Below are 23,013 nucleotides of genomic sequence, written 5' to 3'. Positions count from 1 at the left end.
AACCATCTTCAATCTTTCTGCCAAAATTGCAGCAAAAGTTCATTATTTAATAATGAAATTGGTTATATTTTTTATCCCCTGGACATTTTTACCGTTGTTTGGTAATGCAATATTAGCTTCTTTCCACGTTTCAGACATCTTTGTTCCCTGTAATAATATTCCATTCATTATATCCTTCAGTGGTTAAAGGAGTTGATTCTCAACGCATTTATAATATTGGCTTGTAAGACCATCTGGACCTGGAACTATCTGGTTTCATTTTTTTAATAGTTTCTGATATTTCAAAAATAGTACTGGATCATTCATAAATTGTCTCTGAAGTTGTGAAAATTCAAATGTTGCCTTAGCAGATAATTCATCTATTTTATGCATATCAAATTCCTGCTCTTGTAAAGTTTGGAGTAAAAATTGTGAAAGGACTTTTTAATAAGTTCATTAACTACTATTACAATGTCACCTTCATGGATTATCTCAGTCTCTTTTCTCTTTCCTTTTTTAATAACAGCCATCTTCCTGGTTTGCAAACTCAAAATAATTAAGTTTCATTTCTATTTCTTGAACTGTTAACATAGACAAATTTTTACATAACAGTTTAATTTGATGTAACATTTTACAATTCAATTTACTGTCTAATTTTATCCAATATCTTTTTCATCTTTTTCCTTGGATTTCTTTTTCTCTACACAATTATATTGTATAAAATAGCCCCTCATAACTGCTTTACTAGTAACCCAAACAGTCATTAAATTTTTCCCTTTACCAAGGTTATTAGCAAAGAATTCATTTAATTTCCTTTTACTGACCTTTACAACAGCGATCCCCAACCCTTTTGGCTCCATGGATTAGCAGTGGCTTTAGTGGTGGCAGCGGAGGGGTTGGTTTTGCATGCACAACCTTATCCTGTGCATGCACAAATGAACCTTTGCATGCTCGCCTGCTGCTGGGTGGGCCAGTTTCAATGAACTGTGGACCTGTTGAGAACCGTTTTACAATCATCTTCTTTTGTAAAATAAATTCACTCAATCTCCATCTACAATTCAAGAGAGGGGTCAAACACATCATCAGTCCTGAGTCTCCGCACACAATATTCCCTGCAAACAGTAAGGATCCAATGTGGCATATTTTACCCAGAATTTCACTAGTGTGGTCAAAGCCCAATTTTACATCAAACATCTTTATATCGTTCTGTGCAAGATAGGATCTCTTATTTAGAAACTATCTTGTAATAAAACTATTGTTGACTAACATCCTACTGATCAGTAAGTTCATGCAGTATATTGACATGCACCTAAAATGTCATTAGATACTGCAGCAATAGTAATAGCACTTAGTCTTATATACCACTTCACAGTGCTTTCCAGCTCTTTCTAAGCAGTTTACAGAGTCAACATATTGCCCCCAACAATCTGGGTTCTCGTTTTACTGACCTAGAAGGATGGAAGGCTGAGTCAACCTTGAGCCAGTGAGGATCAGACTCTTGGAGTGAGCAGTGAATTAGCCTGTAGTACTACATTCTAACCACTACGTCAATACAGCCATAACACAGTATTCTAATGTAGCTGCCATATAGATGTATATAGATATTGTGTTTTGTATTTTAATAATGCTGCTTTCAGATGTACTTCCCTTCAGATAGCATTTCCTGGAGATCAGTGGTAACAGCTTTCTTGCTGAGAAAACTCTTGTACTTTATGATTGCAACGAGCCAGATTTTAAGGAAATATGGGCTCCCTTACCACCCCAGCTATTTTCTTATTGAACATACAGCAAGAAAAGAGCTCTTTCTACCAATAAATTAGCTGGTAGAGAAATGAGGATTGAATATTAAGTCAGTGCTTAAAAATACAGTATGTAATGTGTTATAGAATATTATGTAAAGGTATACCTTCTATTACATTTTTCCATCTCTTTTATTCTTTTACTCAATTGCATTTGATTTCAAAGCACAATACTTGGTTGAGAGATATTTTCTAGACCAAATGAGTACCGGTATCTAAATTCTGTTGGTGTAAAAATAGACAAGGACCATTAATAATAGAATAAAATAATATAAAACAAGTTCAAAATATTTTGCTTGCTTCATCCTTGCCAAATTTATAAAAATGAATTGTTTATTGATATACTAACTTTTCATTTAAGATCGAGAAATCCTTGGGAAAAAATCATTATAGAATTCATATAAATAAAGTTGCAGCTAAGGAAAGGAATATCACATGATAAATAGCTATTCACATATTGCCAAAATGTATGGCTGATAGCCATTCTGGTATTAAAGAGTTTACTCCTTGCCCTAGTCACACAATAGCAATTTTTCAATACAACCTGGGGGGGGTAATTGGATAGAATTTGGTTGTCACTTTTAAAACTAAAGTATGTTTTTAATATCCCCTAAAAATAATCCTTGCTGATGCATATTGACACACAACTATGCTTTAATACTGTCTTATTTTTAATTTCAGTAAATATAAACATGGCTGAGTTTTGAAGCTCCTGAACCAAGGATACAGCATCATTTTCAATGCCATGATAATATGACCAGCCTGCCTTTCCACATAAAATGTAGGGACTTGACACAAACAAACTGCTCCATAATCTATTTCATGCATACCAATTCAATCAAGCACCTCTAGTAATTATTTTTTTGGCTGATAACCATTTCACCTGTATTTTGTTCCACTGACACAGAAAACACTGCATCCAATTGTCCCTATTACAGTTCCTCTATTTCCCCCTAGTGCACTTCCATGGGGAAAAAAGATGTGAGCATGGAGTGTACTTAACTGCCAGCCTGAATGGCTCTGTAATGTAGCTTCAGCATGGCATAAATTAAGCTGTCATTTTTTTGGCAGCAAGTGCAGAGAGGCGATTTTCCTGTACTGTAACATTTGAAACAATAATTTTCTGGCTCCAGAACTAACTGACATAATCTGTGTGATACATGCTTGACGTGGGTGCTCTGAGTGGCTGTATCTGGAAACAGCCTTGGGGGGGAAGTATTGTCTTTAGGAGGAAATCAAGCTTGTAGTATTTCTGAGTTTTTCCAAGAACCCTGCCATTCAAGCCATTTAAGAAGATTTAAAACACACACACACACGTACACATTCACCCCTCAGCTTCCAATTTATTAGGCTTTGCAAGATGTATGCAAAACTAGCTTCTCTATATGCAACCCGCTATTTTTGATCACCGTTGTATCCATTAGCAAGATTGCTCACAGAGGGAGAGAGAAGGCCACTAGGTTTTATTGGCCTGTGTAATGAGATGACAGACTGAGTAATGGCTAGGTTTTTAGAAACCGGCTTCGAATTCTTGGCAGAAGACAATTATGAGCAGCTATCAATGGAGAGTGGAAGAGAGTTGCTCCTTCAGAAAGAGTTGAGAAAATCAGTTTTCCATGAATAACAAGCAGCACCATTAATTTATATATGTTTACTTATTAATATTAACCCAGAATTTCATTTCTCAAAAATCCTAAACAAAAATTATCTATCAATCAATCATTACCTGCTATCATTAATGTCTAGAAGGACTTCTGTGTACATGTTCAGGACTTCTAAACATATAGTATTCCCCATTGGTCTTTTACCTTATGTCAAAATTATTTCCAAGTCAAACTACGCCAGTGGATGAACAGTAATAAACTCTATCAATCAGGAAACCAAGATTAGAGTAAATTTCCTACTCCCACTATTTGCCATTGCCTTAGATATCCTGACAGCCTAATTGATGACATTTTATTATTTATTTCCCACACTGCCACCACCCATTTTTTCAAATGTATTTAAGTTATTTACATAGATGAAATGAAATTGCTTCCTATGCTGCAGCTAAATGAGATTGATCAAAACCAAAAACACTGTTGTTGTTTTGAGGGAAGAAGGAGGGAATGGCTGCGACAACTTCCTTCCAAATTGGAACCATCTGAGAAAACCTTTGTTATTTGATCATGCCATAAATAGTTGAATGTTCAGGAACATTAGGTTTTGTTGGTGTGTGGGGGGGGAGGCGGATCTCTATTAAAATAGAGAACATAGCATATTTCCAAAATATCAGGAAAATTGTATGTACTACGCTTAGGTTGGACCGAAGGCAGTGTCGTTCTAGGTTGTCTAAGGCTAAAATTTCGAGTCTGGTGGCATTCTGTTATGGGTAGAGGATGTTCTACTGACATTTGATGGGAAACTATGTGAAAGTAGGAACTTTTATGAGGTTAAACTATATATAAGTAAAATAATGCTTTACAGCATATAAAAGCCTCTCCTTCAAACTTTCAAACCATCTTTTTAAATAAATAGCAGAGTTTTAATCCTTCAATCCTGATGTCACCAACATTGTTCAGTGACCCTCCCCTTAAAAAAAAAACCAGGAATAGTCCTCCTCTCCAGCCAGGTTTCTTCAAATGAGTGTGCTAAATTAATTCCTTGTGAGCATACCCAAAGAACTTGTAGTTCTTTGCTGTTTTAGCTGTTCTGATTTAAGGTTGCCTGGAATAAAGAGCACAAAATCAGCAGCAGGGATGAGGAAGGGAGGCTGTCATAGTCAGTAACATCACTATCTTTTTGATACAAGTCGCACCTGTATTGTACAATATTCTGTCTGCCAATTTTCTAATTCTTAACTGTATCACCCTGCAAATGCCTCTGGAAAAAAGTATTACTTTTTGACAACTGTTTTACTATTGAATGGAATAATAACTATGATGTTTACAAGTAGTGTATAGAATTTGCACATACTACTCATGATAATACTTTTAAAAATTAGATTTCTCAAAGCAAAACTGTTTTTGCTCTTTACGTACTCTCAGGAAAACTCATAAAAAACTAATTCAGTTTGGGTGCTTTGATTAACAGATAATTTTTAATTCATTAAAGTTAGTGTCTTTTGGGAAATTTTATTTGCATGGCTTCCTCTTAATGTTCATATACAGTATTTTGGAATTGATACATAGTTTTATTTCTTGTATATCAAGGAATACATTTTAATTATTCCTCAGGAAATTTCTGTTAGTAGACTCTGATAACTCTTTTGAAAGAGTTCCTTTAATATCTAAAGTGCTTTTTCAAGAGGCAACTGGACTTTCTGGTTTTCTTTTGAAGATGTTTCACTTCTCATCCAAGAAGCTTCTTCAGCTCATGACATTAAGCTTCAGCTCTGAAGAAGCTTCTTGGATGAGAAGCGAAATATCTTCAAAGGAAAACCAGAAAGTCCAGTTGCCTCTTGAAAAAGCACATTTGGGACAACCATGACCTGGATGACTGACAATCTCCACAGACTTTTGATATTTAGCTTATGCTTGTACTGATTTTTACAACCTCACTATTAACTTTAAGTTTCATTTAGTTTCTAGATTGTAATCAATATCAAAATTATTAGAGTACCATATATACTCGAGTATAAGTCGACCCGAATATAAGCCGAGGCACCTAGTTTTACCACAAAAAACTGGGAAAACTTATTGACTCGAGTATAAGCCTAGGGTGGGAAATGCAGCAGCTACTGGTAAATTTCAAAAATAAAAATAGATACCAATAAAAACTTTCACTAGGACAGTTGAGAATAAGTTTGATGTTCACAATTTCCTCTTTGAAAGAGACCAGTAAATAGGGAACAAGAAGATGAAGAAAAAGAAGTGTGTTTTTTCACACTTTTCACACTGCAGTGAACAAAAATGGCATCGTAGGAACAGGCTTATTCTCAGTCCAAAGGTTTTTTTGTGATTTCTTCCTGATTTAAGGGAAATTTGGGAAATGATATCACTATCATGAAAGGTTTAATTGATTCACTAACCCAAAAGAAGATGATGATGACAGTTGGAGGCAGGAGTCACTCTCTCCTTGCAAGAAAAAGCAAGAGCCGTTCTTATGATATCTCTCTCTCTCTCTCCTCCTGCATACAGTCAAGCCCTTTCAGCACGCGCGATCTGCCAGCCGCAGCTTTGTACCTTGCAAATGCAAAATCGGGGTTTTTGTATTTGCAAGGTGCAAAGCGGCGGGGCGGATCACGCATGCTGGAAAGGGCTTGACTGTATTACAGGGAGAGAGAGAGATCATAAGAACGGCTCTTGCTTTTTCGCAAGGGAGAGTGACCCCTGCCTCCCACTGTCATCAACATCTTCTTCTTTAGAGTTAGTGAATCAATTAATTTGGGAAATGATCTCACTATCATGAAAGTCAGTGTTCTCTGCCCGTGGGGCGTTTGAAGAAAACGCCACGCGCATATCCCCGCGCGTGTAAGGGAATCAGAAATCCTCGCGCTCAACGCCTAGTACGCAGCTGTGAGCAAATACTGGGAAAACCTGATTGATCAGAAGGAAGGAGGCAAAAGAGGGAGGGGTGGTGGTGGGCGGAGATCCCACTGGTATTTGTGAAAGCAGCGCTTAAAGTCAACGTCCTGGCTCCCACCCACCCACCCACCCAAAGCCACGAAGTCCCCAATTGCGCAGCCCAGAATCGCCCTCCCCTCAGCAAGGACGCCCGGTGTTTCCGAGACAAGAAGCTCCGCCGTGCAATGAAAGCGCCCGGCACTAGGCTCGTGGGCTCAGAAACAACGCGAGCCGAGGTCGCCGGCTCCGCTCAGCTTCGCTTCTCAGCCCCAGCTGCTTTCAGTCCGCTCGGGAGGAGGAGGAGGAAACGAAGCTGAGCGGAGCCGAGCGACTCGAGCTCGCGTTGTTTTCTGAGCCCTAGAGCCAGAGCCTAGAGCTCAGAAAACAACGTGAGCCGTCGCCACCACCTCCTCCCCTCCTCCCGAGTGGACTGAAAGCAGCTGGGGCTGAGGAAACGAAGCTGAGCGGAGCCGAAGCGACCTCGGCTCGCGTTGTTTTCTGAGCCCGCGAGCCTAGAGCCAGGGCGCTTTCATTGCACGGCGGAGCTTCTTGTCTCGGGAAACACCGGGCGTCCTTGCTGCCCCTGAGGGAGGGCGATTCTGGGCTGCACGATTGGGGGACTTCGTGGCTTTGGGTGGGTGGGTGGGTGGTGGGAGCGAGACGGACGGAGTCCGTGAAGTGGGGCTTGCCTGCCCTTGCTGGCTGCCTCTGCTTCCTTAGGGTGGGGAAGGGGGCTCATCTGGACCAAGGGTGAGTCTCCCCTCAGTTTCCCTGAAGGATCTTCCGTCGCTTTTGCCTTCTCCCTACATCTTCCCTCTGTTAAAAATCCCCCACACACACACACACTTATTTTCGGCAGATAGATTTCGTGTCTGAGCATTCTCACATGGCGTGTGGGTCTTTCCCCCTAAAAACAGTTAAAAAAAAAAAACAATATATCCTCATGCAAGAACTTTTCTGCTTCCGATTACCTCCATGCTTAAAAGTTGCAAAGGAAACACGGAAGCAGGGAAGCGGCTGCCCAGCTCCGGAGCTCCATACCATTTTTTTTCAGAGGGGAATCTGACTCGAGTATAAGCCGAGGGGGTTTTTTTCAGCACAAAAAATGTGCTGAAAAACTCGGCTTATACTCGAGTATATACGGTACTTTTCCACCAGCTGAAAAGTTGATATATACTAAACTTAGTCATGGACCACCCAATTAAAAGTATCTGAAAAATGAATCACTTTTTCAGTGTCAACAAAAAAAGGCCAAGACAAAATGATATGTGAAAATTTGGGTTATCAAAATATATTAATTCAGAACAAACCAAGAGTAAGTTAACTAATGTCATTCTAACATGATCAATTAAATTTCTCAGTAATTAAGAAAAACCAGTCATGTTCCATGTGTCATGATGTCATTGTGCAAATTACATAAATTATGCAAATTGTATAAATTGTATGAAATTATATCATTTGCACAATTCTACATAATGCATTTAATATTTCTTTCCTCAGCTCACCAACTGATATCTTTGAACATAATGTAGTCCCTAAATGCCTTCTGGTATATGTAAACTTCAAGCTATATTATATTTTATTTCTGAGATTATTTGTTCATAATATTGATATTTACTTTTTACCACTGAAACTAGTCTATTTATATAATGCTATTCAGCATTCTAGAACATAGCATTTTAGTGGGAATTTTCTTAAATACCATCACATTTGTATGAGAATGAAGTGTTCATCAAATTTTGCATTAATTTCTAAATGCAAATGATATTTTGTTTTTCATTTCCTCCCTCTAATCAAGACAAGAGTCATGTTGGTACTCCGTTGCTTTATAACTATTATTTTGTTGCTGTCAAATCAATACTGCTAAACAGTATTACTCTGTTTTGTTGATCTTAATGCAATGGCAAATGATAAACATACCCTTCAGTAGAACACTGTTCTCCTCCAATAATAAACAATTTTAGCCTCTTAAATTGAATAGGTTTAGTCAACCCATAAGAACATGCATCTTCTCATTGGAAAGCTCTGATAGTGAGAATTCTTCAAAAAAAAAAAAAAAGAAGATTGAAAATTACATATATTTTATACTGAGTAAATTACTTGATAGATTTAATCATAAAATAATAATAGGCAAAAATATTGATTTCCAAATGTGAGCAGCAAAGTATATTGACAAAGTTTCATGCAAGAGGTTTGTATGGTTTTTTTTTTTTTAAATCAATATTTTATTATTAGGCAACAAGAAGGTTGAGATGAACTTTGAGATAAACTCTTCTCAAGTTGTTTAAATAACATTATGCAGTACTAGTTTTATGTTTATTTATTTGATTTGTCAATCGCTTACAAGATAATAGGTATAAGTATAAACATAGTTATGAATACATGAAATGGATACATATAAGAAAAATAAAAAGAAACAATAGGACAGGGATAGTAGGCACGTTGGTGCACTACATCAGCCACCATACATTCTGGGTGCCCATATTAGTTAGGTTTTAATACTGTGGTTTGCCTCTTTTACAGTCATCTTTGGCACTTTACATAGTAATCAGAGGGAACAAGAAAGTTTTCCTATAGAAACATCTTATCTAAAGCATATGAAAATATTACGTAGGAAAACTGATAAACCTTAAAACCATTGTAAATCTATGGTTGTAAATCCAAGCATTATTTTATTTATGTATTAAAAACATTAGAGATAAATAGAGAAAAATGTGGCTAGAGAGAGGATTCTGAGTTATGGATATACTTTATTTTATTTATTTTTGTCAATTGCTTACAAGATAATAAGTATAAGTAAAAACTTAGCTATGAATACATGGATACATATAAGAAAAAATAAAAGAAACAATAGGACAGGGGCAGTAGGCATGCTGGTGTGCTTATGCATGCCCCCTATAGACCTCTTAGGAAAGGGATGAGGTAGACAGTCTAAGGTTAAAGATTTTGGGGTTTGGGGAAGAAACCACAGAGTCAGGTAGAGTATTCCAGACATTGACTACTCTGTTGCTGAAGTTGTATTTCCTGCAATCAAGTTTGGTGCGGTTAACCTTGAGTTTGTATCTATTGTGTGCTCTTGTGTTGTTATGGTTGAAGCTGAAGTATTCATTGACAGGTAGGACATTGCAATGAATGATTTTATATATTATATTTAGATCGGACTGAAGGCAGCGTAGTTCTAGGTTTTCTAGGTCTAGAATTTCAAGTCTGGTGGCATAAGGTATTCTGCAGTGAGTAGAGTGGAGAACTCTTCTTATGAAATATTTCTGGACTTTCTCAACTGTGTTAATATCAGATATGTAATGTGGGTTCCAGACTGATGAGCTATATACAGGTACTGGTCTAGCAAATGTTTTATATGCTCTAGTTAGTAGTGTGATATTACCAGAGAAAAAGCTACGTAGGATTAGGTTAACAACTCTTAATGCCTTTTTGGCTATGTAGTTACAGTGGGCTCTAGCACTTAGGTCATTAGAGATGAGTACTCCAAGGTCCTTGACAGAGTTTGGTTCATCAACAAGGTCTTGATAATTCAGCTTGTATTTTTTTTCTGATTTTTGTTGCCAATATGTAAGACAGAGCATTTATTTGTTGAGATTTGAAGTTGCCATTTGTTTGACCGTTCTGATACATAATTATGAGGGTTATATGATAGTACTTTATAGTGTTCATTAATTTAAACAGAATAAAAGCAACGATGTGCTTCACTGGTTATTCTCTCAATATGGCTTTCACTAATACTAAAACAGAAATTAAAGGTATATTTTCAGGAAAAAGAGATGCTGCTCTCAACACTTGGTCCAGAGCAAGAAAAGAACATGTTCAAACTCAATTGTGTTTTTTAAAAAAGTAAAATCTTGGCAAATAATCTGCTAGCATGTTTAAAAAGAGACATTGTGTGACCACAATGATATAATTTAAACTCTGCCTGTTTTTTTTTTTTTAATAAGAATGGCACATATGTGCTTGATTTTTTCCGCCATGCCCTGTAGACACTCCTGCTGGCTATTATGGGGTCTGAGTCACAATATTTTAATAAATTTATTCCTACTAAATGCCAACTTTAAGAGAATGAATGTACGTAGTTTGAAAGAAAAATCATAAGTAGTCTCATTTTGGCATCTATTCAACTGTTATTGCAAACCTGATATTAATACCTTCATTATATTTGCTGCCGAAGGTAGCTTTAAAATGAGGTTCAGCAAACTTTTTTTCCCCACCATATGATCATAACTTAATAAGAGGATTGACTAATGAGCCAAACTCCTTTCCATTCACTATCATATAACAATGTAGTAGCACCTACATCAATTGCTTACTTGGATAAAAAGTAATAGCTGGAAAGTATTTAATGCATTTTTTGAAGGAACTCTAATGTAATTTAGCAGCAGGAAACCAAGAGAAAAACTAGAATCATGTGACCAAATAGCTCTTTGCAGACCATAACCTGAGAAATTATTATCCTAAAATGTAAATACATACAGAGATTTCATCCAATGCTTCATGGGTATGCATCAAAATTACAGTTTGCTGTAGATGCATTATGCAGCCATGATATGCATGTTGCACTTCTTGGAGCACCTATGAAATATATTTTTTTCATATATAGTTGTCCTTTGAGCCCAAAATTTGTGTTGCCAACTGAGACATTTGTTAAGTGAACTTTGCTCCATTTCACAATCTTTGTTACCATAGTTTTTAAGTGAATCATTGTGATTGTTAATTTAGTAACATGGTTGTTAAGTGAACCTGGCTTCCTCATTAACTTTGCTTGTCAGAAGGTTGCAAAAGGTGATAGCATGATTCCAGGATACTGCAATTGTCATTAAAAATAAGTCAATTGCCAAAATTCAATCTGAATTTTGATCAAGTGACATGGGGATGTTGCAATGGTCATAAGGATGAAAAATGGTCATAAGTTACTTTTTCAGTGCCGTTGTAACTAAGTAAATGGTTGTAAATCAACCATTATCTTTACTGAGTTGTATTGAAGTTAACTAACTCTTCCTTATGTAAAGATTTTAGGCAAACAAAGGAATGATTGGTGCTTCAGAAGAAACTTATACAGTGAGAGTTTAACCAATCCTAAGAGTATCTATTAAGATCCTAAGACCTCTTCAAGTATTTGTCTAATTTCATTGAAACTGCCCTACATATACTGAAAATGATGCTTAAAATACCAATAAAGGAGAATATTTGTAGCTCAAGATTGAAACAGAGGTTCCTTGGTGCTCTCTGAGCTTGATTGCTTTCTTAAAGACATTTCATTACCCAAGCTAGGTAAATCATCATTGCTAGTAAGGGGTCAGGTTTGCTCTCAGTTTACATTCTATTGGTTTGCCTGATCAGTGTTAATGGAGTGGCCTTGGAGGTTCTTCGGTTGGGCTGTTCACTGTTGGCTTGTTTGGCAGTTCCTTGTTTAGGATATTGGTTACTTTTTGATCGTTGGTCTAATACTAATCTTGGAATTAATTATGCTAATATGGAGGTGCTTTGGATTTTATGTTCCCTTTTTGGCTTGTTGATTGTGTCTTTTGCAGAGTACAAACAAATAGATATAGATATTGTCTATATATCTTTGATGGCTAATTTGTCAGGCTTCTAGGAATTCTCTACTGTTTTGGCTTGGTCTAGGATAGACAAAGTTTCCCAGTGCAAAAAAGAAAAGAAAAGAAAAAGAATGATTCTGGTTTTCTTTTATGAAACTATAAGTAAAAAGTAAATCAAACTTACTCTAAGATTAAAATTTGTCTACATTAATTCCATAATTCCACGTAATTCTAATCATCAAATCCCCAAATCAAGTTTTCATTTCAGTTTTTGGCAAAAAAAAAAGTGTAAAAATGGTTTCAAGTAGAAATAAAATTTGTAAACATCTTTTCTTTCATTATGGTTATCAATTTTAGCATCTCTACCAATTCCAGCAATTACCCCTTCTATTCTTCCACTGTAGGTATTTGTCAGACTTTCCACTTTTGAGCATATAAAAGTCTCACTTTTACATATAAAAGTTTTACTGCTGTTATCATATATAAAACAAAGTTTCATAAGATGTCTCTATTTGTTTGTCCATTAAGCCCAAAATAATGCCCTAGAGTTTCCATTGTACATTCACTTTTTAAACCTGAATCAAAATACATATTTGATCCCAATATTTTCTAGCTTTGTCCACCAAAAATGGAAAATATTTCTTCTGATTATACTTTCAAGAAATATTTGAAATTCCCTTATATGTATTTTTATAATTTGTCTGGTAACATGTACCAATAATAGTCATTTTATAAAATTATATTTAAAATTATATTTCAATGTAAATTTTAGCTCTTTCTTTCATATACTCTACCATTGGTCCAACTGTACATTATCTCTGAAAATACTCACCCTTTTTTAATTTTACAATTTTTAATTTGTTTGTCCACTGTTTCAATTTTCAATAAAAGCTTATACATCTTATCAATAATATGGTCATTATTTGAACAGAGCTCTATCAAATTTTGTTTTATCCTTTTCAAATTCATAATTCTTCTTATCTAACTTAAATCTTTCATTAGCTGAGCATAAGGAAACCAACTGTATGTAAAACCTTCTGATTCCAAGTTTTCTCTTGTTTTTTGCCTTGAAAAACACTAAGCAAGTCAGCATAAGTAATAATTTTTATTTGGGTGTCATTTCTTTTCTCAAAAGGCATTTTGGTTGAATATCAAAAAAGGATTTTAGGAGACAAAATTTCCTGTCTTCTAAAGGGCAATAGGGGAGCCACTTCATCATGGGTGGTCTCCTTTTGACTTAGATATTAGAGGCTTATATATCATTTACCCTTGTTTTCATTTGAAAGGGGTCTATCTCAATATTTTTGTCCTATTTTATGGCCTGGAAGGGTGCATAAAGATGTGAATGGGAGTGGGGAACTCCCAATAGCAACCTACTGCAAAGCCAGGGCAAAATGCCATGGTCCGTTTTCCCCCAATCTCTGTATGTTTGGGGAGAAGGACATAATAGAGATACCATGTGACCCATGGGTTATAGTTTGTTCTCTCGGTCAGTAAAGCCTGTGTAAATCTTAATAATATATGGATGAAAAGTCAGAAATATTATAATGAAATTTCATTTACATTTAATATTCCATTAATTACTTTAACAGTTAATATGTTTATGCCTCAGTTTCTTAGGAATGTACCCCTTCAGCACATTGAAATTGTAATCTGCTAGGAACTTTGTAGGCCATAGTCAGTGTAGGCAATAATCAATGATATACATAATATCAAGATCTCAGCTTGTATGTTCCTGCTTAAAACTATCCCAAAGGTCAGAACAAGTAGAGTGAACTGTATGTAAGTCAGACAGGGATACAGAATTAGAATAGTGTTTGCTTGTAGGGAAGAGTGCCACCTACTGAATGACTAAGACAATTGTTAAGACAATTCATTGCCAATATAAAAGATTATCTCTGCCAATGAGTAAGTTAAGTTCCTAAGTATCTTAGGAACATTCCACTTAATACTAATACATGCAAACCTTGTTGGCATTTTACTGAAAAACATGTCTGTTGTTTGTACAATCAAGTGAAGACTGATAGCCTGTGCTCTATTTCATATGCAGTTTCATGCCCTTACGGTTAATATTTGTTATATAATGTAAATTTGATCTTCCAATATGCTTTAAATGGCTCTTCTAAGGAAAGACTTCTACAACTGGAAATAAAATAGAGCAGGTAGCAGACATTTTTAAAAAGTGATATTTGGAAGTACCATATAATGATCATATAGTCAATCCATAAAGAATTGTAGGGGAACAATTGTGACACCCACTTGTTATGCCATTTTAGGTCTCATAAACCTATTATTGCTTTCACAAAAATATGTTATCTCATAGCATATATTATTATCCAATGATGAAACACAAACAGAAGAATAATATTTTAAACAATCGTACAAAAATGCCTAAGGAACTAGGTATGTTTAACTAACAAACAGAAGGCTTAGGGGTGACATGATAGCCATCTTCCAATACCTGAGGGTAAGACAGTCCATTAATTCTTCATAGCATCAGAGGGAAGAACAAGAAGCAAAGGGTGGAAAGTTCTCAAAGGAAACCCAAACTGGAAATAAGGAAGAATTTCCTGATAGAGAACAATTAATCAATGGAAAGCTTGCTTCCCAGAATTGCTGGTGCTGCTGAATTTGGAGATTTTCAAGAAAAGACTGGACAATCGATGACATGCCTATATATGGTATGATAAAGTTAAATATATGTTGATTTCAATAATCTCTTTGTTAGACTTGTCACCCTAACAGTTTGAAATAAATCTAAAGTAAGGTTCTTCGTAAAAATGTCCCTTTGGATGTCGCCCCAGGAAACTTTTTTTTAGAAAAAAATGGCAAACTGGTGGCCTGGTCAAATAAAATATTTCAATTATGGTGACCCTATCATCAAAACTAAAGGTTTACATATTTACCATTGAAATAAAGATTTACACTAGACAAAAAGGGCTATGAATTTGATTTTGCAAAAAATGAATTGGAAATATTATTGTGTGGTAGTGATGAATATACTATTGCTAAGGTTTATAAATTGCTACTGAATTTGAAGAATGAGCAGGTAAAGCTTTGTATGGTTCAATGGACAAAGAACTTTGTATACAATATAATTCTTGAACAATGGAAAATATGTGGACAGAAAGTTTAAAATTTACATTAAATATAATTTAAAAGAAATTTTTTATAAGATGATGTACTGTATTGGTATTTAACATCAGACAAATTGTCAAGAGTGTATAAAGGCATTTCAAATGAATATTGGAAATATAAATGTAAAGAAGGAACTTTTTATCACATATGATGGGCATGTGAGGAAGCAAAATAAATCCTGCAGTAGAATTGACATCTTATTACAGAAGATTCTTAAAGTGAAAGATAAAACCAGAGACTTTTCTTGTAGGGTTAATGGATAAAAAGCTTGAAAGAAAATTTGGAACTTTGATGTTATATATACTGAATACTCTATGCACAAAAATGGAAGGATATTTTGATTCTCTTAACCATAGCTGTTGGGGAATTATGGTAGTTGAACTTCACCCATCTTAAAATGGCCAAGATTGAGAAACATTTATCTAGACCTAAATCTGGCACATGTAATAAGGTTTTTATAAAGCTCATAATTTGGCCTTATTTTTAACATTGCAATTTTAATATGATTTCTGACTTCTTATGTATGTGACTGCAATTTCTGTTAGAACATGGTTATCATGGCAACTATTAACCTCCACTATTCCTATATAGTGCATTTACTTCCTCCAAAAATATTTGTATTAGATATTTGTATTAGAAATTTAGACATGTCATTCTTTTTGAACCTCCAACTCTTAAGTGCACAATTATAAGCTGCCTATATTATAAGCTGCCTTATCTTTCATAAAACAGTAGGCGAGAGAGCTTTAGTTTCAGCAATAAAGATGATATCTTTAAAGGCAAGACATTACTGGAGGAACTGGTAGAACACGGTAGGATTTAAAACTGTACCATGGCACATCTGTTTTTATTGCTAAGTTTGGGTCAAAACCTAAAATCTTGCCCGTAATCGGCTGAAAATAAAAGTTGAAAATAAAGCAGTGAGAAATTTGGGCAAGGTGAACTTCATCAATTTCATAAGCAATCATCAGTCCAGTCTAAAAGTAGCATCTTTCTTCTCCAAGCCATTTTAACAGCACTTAAGTGAAATACTAGAGGGAGAAAAACAAGGGAGGGGAGGCTTACAAAGCTAAAAGGACATATTTTCACTTCAGCAGTCATAATCATGAATAACTGTAAATGTAAGATATTCCTCACAGATAATCATCCTTTGAAGAAAAGTGCTGGTTTGAGTAAATATGATTTGAAAATGCTTTCTTTTCCGTTCCTTTACATTCACTCTTCTGTTATAGACAATATAATTTAGGCGCCACCATACCACACTCACATTGAAGAGTTATTTATTTTAAAATAACTCTGATAGAAAAGAGATGCTTTAAATTGTGAGGCGATTGTCTGCATCATGTGTTATTTACTTGCTTCAGCTCCTTTTTATTTTCCTTGTCACCAACTGTCTTTCTAAGCTGTTAAAAAGAAAAAGAAATCATTCACAGTGGGGAAACTTAATGACTTTACCTGACTTTATTTCATCTCAATTTGTGTCCTCCTTGCAGATATACTGGGCTTTTTGTCTATACTTTGTGTTGTTGTTGCTTTTGGGTTGTTTTGTTCCTGGCTGCTTAAATCTGTCAAGAAGCCCATTTGTATGCACACAACTAATGCAGTCAAAAGAAAAGCCACAACCTGTCAGATGAACTGCCTGCACCTGTATGGGGCAGTTAAATTGTCCCGTCTACTATTCTTCTCCAAGATCAAAGGACCCTGACCGTGAGGGGCTTCAGAGAAATAAAGAAAATGATATATCCCTTGTTATCCTTAAGCCAAAAGCAAAAAGGTGGGGGGCGGGAGGGGGTATGATCTTGTTCAGCTACCTGAAGGAGCTTTTGTCTGTCCTGAACACAGCATCCACACATTCTTTCACATGTGCAGAACAGTGGAGGAAAAAATTCATTCACTCCTTTTTATAGTGACGTAATCATTGCTTTGGTGCGGGTTTTTAACCTTGAAAAAAAAAAAAAGGTTCTAAAGCTCCAAAACAAGCTTTATCCTGTCCACAGGTCAGTTTTGTTACAAAGGCCAATTAGGAGGGCTACCTTAGCCTGCAGCAAAAAGCCAAGTAATGGTGGGGCAAGCCCCCATGGAGGAGTGATGAATAGCCCATAGAGCTATAATTTAAGAGAGGAGGAAAAGGCGGGAGAAGCAAGGGGGGGCTTTGAAGCATTTACCTTACATGGAACCCTATTGTCAGCACAGGCGTTTGATCTTAAAATAATTTACTTAATGATCTCACCATGGAAGCAATTGCCAGCACAGGATTAGCTATAAGGGCCTAATAGACATGAGAAAATTTTAGATTGTTTTTCCAAGCAAGGTAGGTACAAAGATTTGTCTATTTCGATTCTTTATATGACGAGACACAGCTGCTGTTACTTTGCATATGGTCTCAGAACAAGAAAATATTCAGGATTTGTTACATATACCTCAGTGGATATGACTGATCTTAAACTAATTCTGACAATTAGGTACTTGTTTTGCATATGATCATTCCCTGCATATGTTCATTTCCTGGTATACTAAGGTTTGTCTTCAGAAAACTTATTTTGGGCAAGCAAGGTATTTAATAAGGAAAATTAGCTGTAGGGTTATTGTGATGGAAACATGAGATGAGTGTGGCCAGGGTCCAAATAACTACTCTAAGCCTAAGGCATGGAAATGCTCAGTGAAATGTTTGGCTTTTTACAAAGAACAGGTGCCCTCCCAATATCCACACAGCGGAAGCCGCTTTTTCAAGTTTCTCTATTTCCAAAGGTGTCACATGAAGGTACATTTAAGAAATATAAAACTAAACCACTTTAGTGTGCTGAACTAGTTTGCATTATTCTTCCAATCAAAAACAATGTATGTACAACATTTAAGGATATATTTTTCAGATACTGCAGCTGCAGAGTCTATATATCATGAAAATTACGCTTGTTTTTCAAATGCTTGAATTTAATGCATTTATAATATTTATTGGATTAAACACCATAATATGAAACTGAGTTGACAATTTCTGCGAATCACTTAAGTAATTAGCTTCTATAGTAAGCATGTCTAACTCTCTGCCCACAGATCACATGTGCTCTGGATAGCTATGGCTAATAATGTGGTTCCACAAGATAATAAAAACATTAAAAAGGACGTTTGCTATTTATGCTCTTTAACTATATTATATATTTTATAGACAATATAAACACAAGACTCAGTTGGTCCAGACAAACCAAAAGGTTGGGCCACCATGTTCTACAGGATTGCAATTGTGAAAATTAAGCTATAATACTGTGATTATTCCTGTTTATTTCTTTCGGAAGAAAACATAAGGGAGGCAATAAAGAGAAGATATTTGAAGTGGTTACTTTGGGTTTTAGTGCCATACACTTATAAAGAATGAAAACATGTGTACTTCAAATCATACAGATTAAGATGATAAGGTAGGGCAGAACATGGCAGGGTAAGGCAAGGCAAGGCAAGGCGACAAGATGCAATGCAATGTGATAAGGTAAACTAAGCTAAGCTAACTTTTATTGTTATTTACCTGAATACATAATGACAACCATTAAAATGAAATTCCAATCCCCTGCTCTCAAAAGAAATACCACCCACTGAACAATGTAACTATTCCAAAAACAATAACAGCAGCAACACCAAAATACCAAGTTATAATTATATAGTTATTAATATATAATTATAAACAATATAATTATATAGTTATTAGACCAATATAGTGCATAAAACTATTTTTAAATTTTCATTTATTAATACTGTTTATTTGAGAATTTTGGTAATTTGTCTAGAATTTTTGAAAACAAAGTTTGAGGGAGTTTATACTGTCCATTTCTGCCTGCTGCTTCTAATAATCTTTGGCAGCTTCACTCACCATCTACATATCCTTCCATGAGAAGATGCTCTTGAGAACTGAAATTTTCCTGCAGCTGTCAATTCTCTCCTGCTTGGGCTCCATATGACAATTTGCTCCAGACAATTCCAGTCAGGATTCTCAAATGTAGAAACTATGGATTTATAGCAGTCTAAATCCTTCATATAAGAGGAGCCTAAATGCCTTCACTAGAGTTGCTCTGGGAGCACCCGTCTACCAATTTGGTTGGGGCAGGCTTCTCTGTGCAATCCATGCCCACTCCTATTTCTATAGTTTTCATTGCTATCTTATGCTGGGGAATCATTTGATCCTTATACATGTGACTTCCACTTGTTTATGGTGGAGCTGGGATGGGGCAGGGTGTCCATCCTTCTGCTACTTCATCTTTCTCTTCCAAAAAGAGAAGCCACCTTCTGGTTGGGGACTCAATTGTAAGGGATGTAAATTTAGGAAAGAATACTGAGGTTTTGAAAGAAGTCAGGTGTCTACCGGGTGCTACTGCCAGCAGAGACAAGAAGTGTATTCTTAAGATAGTAAAGAATGCAAGCAAGGGCTGTGATGTTGATGCTATTATACATCTTGGTACAAATGATCTATCCCAGAAGGATGTACTTTCTGTTCAGAAAGACTTCCAGAGCTTGGGGTATGAACTTAGTAATATGGACTGTAGGCTTATCTTTTCAGAGGTTCTACCAGTATACAAGGGACAAAAAGGGAAAGGGCAGCGTGTAGCAGAGTTTAATGTGTGGCTAAAGGAGTGGTGTAAAAGGGAAGGCTTTGGTTTTATTAGTCATGATGTCTGAAGCTGGTCCAATGAAAAACTGTACAAAAGAGATGGTTTGCATCCATCAAAGAAAGGGACTGAGTTACTTGGCATTAAATTCACAGATTTCCTGGATAAACATTTAAACTGAACAGCGGGGACAGAGAATTAATGGATTCAGAACATCTCTGTCCCCAGCAACCTAAAACTGATAAGGATACCAGTGCATGCAAAATAGATGTTTGTGCAGGTAAGATTATAAACCTTGATGCCAACCAAAACCAAGCACTTAATAGTGAGTTCCATATCATGTGCACTAATCAAACAGGTGGCAAGAAAGTAGGCAGGCAGGCACAACACAGGTTATGTAGACAGAAAACACAGTGTCAGACCTAAAGATCTCAAGTGCCTATATACAAATGCACAAAGTCTGGGGAACAAGCAGGGTGAACTCGAACTACGAATACATGAAGGTAAATATGATATAGTTGGAATAACAGAAACTTGGTGGGATGAAACCCATGACTGGAATATACTGGTAGAAGGATACAAACTATTCAAAAAAACCAGACCCCATAAAAGAGGAGGTGGAGTTGCACTGTATGTAAAGGACCACTATATTGCTACAGAAATGTATGAAACCAAAGATGAAAACCTCCTAGAATGCATATGGGTCAATATAAAAGAAAAAAAGAATGACATGGCCATAGGCGTATATTATAGGCCACCCAATCAAGCAGAAAAAATAGATGTCCTTTTTGCCAGCCAACTAACAAACATATGCAAGAAACACACAACAATAGTAATGGGAGACTTCAATTATCCTGATATCAATTGGAAAACTAATTCTGCACCAAGTGAGAAATCAAATAAGTTCCTAACCAACCTAGCTGACAACTTTGTTGTCCAAAAGGTAGAGGGTGAAACAAGAGGGACAGCCATACTGGACTTAATTCTTACAAACAGAGAAGAAGTGATAGAGGCAGTTGAAACTGCAGGAACCTTGAGTGAGAGTGACCATGTCATACTAGAATTCAACGTAACACAAACACAAGCAACAGAACATAATGACACCAGAGTCTTGGATTTTAAAAAAGCTGATTTCAATAAACTCAAAGAGAACTTGGGAAAGATTCCATGGATGAAAATCCTAAAGGGAAAAACAACTCAAGAATCTTGGGAAACTCTAAAAAGTATGATCATAGAAGCCCAGACCAGCACAATACCACTGAGAAAGAAAAACAAGAAATCCAAGAAGAAACCAGCATGGCTACACAAAGATCTCTTTGGCAAATTGAAAGAAAAAAAGGACAAGTACAAAAAATGGAAAGAAGGACATACAACTAAGGCAGAATATCAGCAAATAGCCAGAATCTGCAAAGACGAAGTCAGGATAGCAAAGGCTCAGAACGAACAAAGACTTGGAACAAAAGTCAAAGATAATAAAGAAAGTTTCTTCCAACATATAAATAACAAGAAAAAATCAAGGAAACAGTCGGTCCACTAAAGAGAGAAGACGGCAAGGAAGTAACAGGCAACAGAGAGAAAGCAGAACTGCTTAACTCATTCTTTGCATCCGTCTTCATGCAAAAAGAAACTATAGCTCAAACCCACCAAAAACATAACTGTAAAAGACAGACCAGAAATAAAAGTTAAAATAAGCAAAAAAATAGTCAGAGAACACCTGTCTGATCTTGATGAAAACAAATCACCGGGGCCTGATGGATTACATCCCAGATTTTTAAAGGAGCTGGCAGAGGTCATCTCAGAACCACTGCACCATATCTTTCAAAAATCCTGGAGCACCGGGAACTACCAGAGGACTGGAAAAGAGCTGATGTGGTTTCCATCTTCAAAAAGGAAAAAAAACAGACCCAGGAAACTATAGACCAATCAGCCTAACATCAATACCGGGAAGATACTGGAAAAGATAATAAAAAAACAGATCTGCCAACATCTAGAAACAAGTAAAGTAATAACTAGCAGTCAGCACGGGTTTGTTAAAAACAGATCATGCCAAACCAATCTTATTTCATTCTTCAACACAGTGACTAAATTAGTAGCCCAGCAAAATACTGTGGGCATAATATATTTAGATTTCAGCAAGGCATTCGACAGACCACAACCTACTTCTTAGTAAGCTAGAAAAAAGTAGAATAGATAGCACCACCACTAGATGGATTCGCAACTGGCTGGCAAACCGCACTCAATGAGTAGTCCTTAATGGGTCTAAGTCTACATGGAGGGAAGTAAGCAGTGGGGTGCCACAAGGTTCCATCTTAGGCCCAGTACTCTTCAATATCTTCATTAACAACTTAGATGAGGGAATAGAAGGGGAACTTACCAAATTTGCAGATGATACTAAGCTGGCAGGAATAGCTAACACCCAAGAAGATAGGCTAAAGATCCAGATGGATCTTGACAGACTAGAATACTGGGCCATATCTAATAAAATGAAATTCAATATAGAGAAAAGTAAAGTCCTACACTTAGGCAAGAAAAACCAAAAGTACACATATAGACTGGGTGAAACCAGGCTCAATAGCAGTAACTGTGAGAGGGATCTTGGAGTCTTAGTGGACAACCAGCTAAATATGAGCCAGCAGTGTGCAGCCGCCGCCAAAAAAGCTAATGCAATCCTAAATTGTATTAACAGAGGGATACAGTCAAGATCAAGGGAAGTACTAATACCACTCTATAAAGCCTTAGTAAGACCACACCTAGAGTACTGCATCCAGTTTTGGTCACCACATTATAAAAAAGATGTTGAGACTCAGGAGGCTCCAGGAGGCCAAACAAGGAATAATGGATGGAAACTGAACAAGGAGAGATTTAACCTGGAAATAAGGAGAAACTTTCTGACAGTGAGAACAATCAACCAATGGAACAGCTTGCCCTCGGAAGTTGTGGGAGCACCATCAGTTGAGACTTTCAAGAAGAGATTGGACTGCCATTTGTCAGAAATGGTGTAGGGTCTCCCGCTTGGGCAGGGGGTTGGACTAGATGACCTACAAGGTCCCTTCCAACTCTGATTATCTGTATCTGTATCTGACCAGTCTAGGAGTTGGGAGGAACCTAACTGCTGCTTATCCTCTATTTTTAGAACCAGTTCCAATCAACTTTGATGGAGAGAAATTGCACCCCATTGTCTCAAACATAGGATGGCTTAGGGATTAATAATTCCTTCATGTTCAATATATACAAGGGGAAGGCTTGGGATTCAATATCATTAATATGCAGTTGATATCAAGTTGTACAATCATAACCTCTGGCCAGATAAGTGGTGCTGGTCAATGTTCTGTCTTGTCCCATATCTGGAGACTGTGTAAATCTAAATAAGAAGGAACCCACTGAGGCTCAATCCTGCTTTTTTTTTGTAATGCAC

The 23,013-nt window shown here is 36.4% G+C and overlaps 1 long non-coding RNA gene across 1 annotated transcript in view; it reads right to left on the bottom strand.

Moving 5' to 3' along the window:
• The window catches only part of LOC148128818 (uncharacterized), a 160,164-nt gene that overhangs the window by 93,857 nt on the left and 43,294 nt on the right, over window positions 1–23,013 (bottom strand). The window contains exon 2 of the long non-coding RNA XR_015745677.1: window positions 804–971. This is a non-coding gene — a long non-coding RNA (uncharacterized LOC148128818). The remainder of the gene's footprint in view (window positions 1–803; window positions 972–23,013) is intronic.

This window comes from Notechis scutatus, chromosome Z, assembly GCF_049901735.1.
Source record: "Notechis scutatus isolate UNSWTSFEM ecotype Mainland chromosome Z, rNotScu1.2, whole genome shotgun sequence".
Classification (NCBI taxonomy): domain Eukaryota; kingdom Metazoa; phylum Chordata; class Lepidosauria; order Squamata; family Elapidae; genus Notechis; species Notechis scutatus.
The sequence above is the reverse complement of the archived record's forward strand: the minus strand, read 5'-3'. Positions and strand labels throughout refer to the sequence as shown.